General features: G+C 32.8%; 1 non-coding gene across 1 annotated transcript; it reads left to right on the top strand.

Annotated features, from left to right (window-relative positions):
• Window positions 1-1042: 1042 nt before the first annotated feature.
• LOC129405328 (U8 small nucleolar RNA) lies at window positions 1043-1177 on the top strand. Its single transcript, XR_008630496.1, has one exon. It is a non-coding gene; the product is annotated as a U8 small nucleolar RNA (small nucleolar RNA).
• The last annotated feature ends 240 nt before the right edge of the window (window positions 1178-1417 follow it).

Here is a 1417-nt window from a genome sequence, read left to right as displayed (position 1 = left end):
CATATTGACATTAACAATAACGCAATAACTCTATAAGTAATTTATTTTTATGGTATCTTTAAAAATAACTAATAAAGAAACTAAGTCATAGAGAGTTGGTGTGATTTGCATAAAAATACAGAACAAAGAAATGATTCATTCCCGAGTTTGTGATTTTAATTCTGCACCATATGTCCCTCTAGGTTTGCATTCTGGGGTCAAGACTTAAGCACAGTGGCCAGCTTAGAACATACCCCAATTAGCTCTTATTTTACCTCCACTTTACTAGTGGGGCAAGAAAGAGTCAGAAGTGGTTATTGACTTACTCAAAGGGCAACCCAACTCTTAAGTGGGAGAGCCAAGACATAATACATACATGACTGGACCCAAGATACTTGGTGTTCTTAGTTGTTGTTTCTCTATTCAGAATCATTATGCTAAAAGCAGTTTAATCTAAAGGAAAATTACCTGAATAGCTCCTTGGGGCATTGCTCAATTATAGTACAGCACATACACTGATGTTTATAGGAGTGATTTCTATAATGTATTTCTGTAAGAAAGACTCAAACTATATAGTTTAGAAAAGTTCCTATCAAATTCATTAAAATAGAATCAGCTTGATACTATAGTAGCTAAGTTTCCCCTGCCTGGAAAATTGACTTATGTTGCATACTTCATTCTGAGTAATACCACTTATATAAGGTATGGTTATGTAAAATAAAAGGGTTAGTAATAGCTTTGTATATTTAACTACAAAATGGACCCCAACAGCCTTAGTTGTTTCTATTGCAGCTAACTGCATCCTCTTACAGAAACTATAGAATGCTCTTCGACCATAAAATGAGTCATGTTAAAACAGTGTGATCCACAAATATACTTTTATATTTAAAAGGCACATAGACCCATGTGGAAATGTGCATCTACTACATGCACATTTCCACGTAGGTTTATACCTATAAAAAGTTATTAATCATGTATTTTACTTCTTGATGCTATTGTGAAGGAATATATATTATAGAGTTAATAGAGGGAGTGTTTTTTCTTTAAAAAGAAACAAGTAATATCATCAGGTAGGATAATTGTTACCTGACCCTCTATTTAGAGGGCAGATACATCATGATGATTAGAATTTGCATTATTTATGATTAACATCTCTGCATGATTAGGGCTCGAAACACCCTAATTGCTCTTATCTGATTTTAAAAAAGAAAAAGAGAAAAAGAAAAGAAAAAAGTATACCTGTCAATATATGTCAACCACCAGACCACCAGAAAAGTTGGTATTCCCTAAACTGACCCTCAACATTGGCCAAGGAAAAGAAACTTTCACAATTTTCTAATTATTTGACTACCCATTTTTATAATATATCAAAATTAACTTATCTCTCTTAAAATACCTCCCCCTTTTCTACTGCTTTATTTTCATAGTTCTACTTCCT

Source organism: Sorex araneus, chromosome 5, assembly GCF_027595985.1.
Source record: "Sorex araneus isolate mSorAra2 chromosome 5, mSorAra2.pri, whole genome shotgun sequence".
NCBI classification, from domain to species: Eukaryota; Metazoa; Chordata; class Mammalia; order Eulipotyphla; family Soricidae; genus Sorex; species Sorex araneus.
Note: the sequence above shows the minus strand (reverse complement) of the source record. Positions and strands in the feature narration are given on the sequence as shown.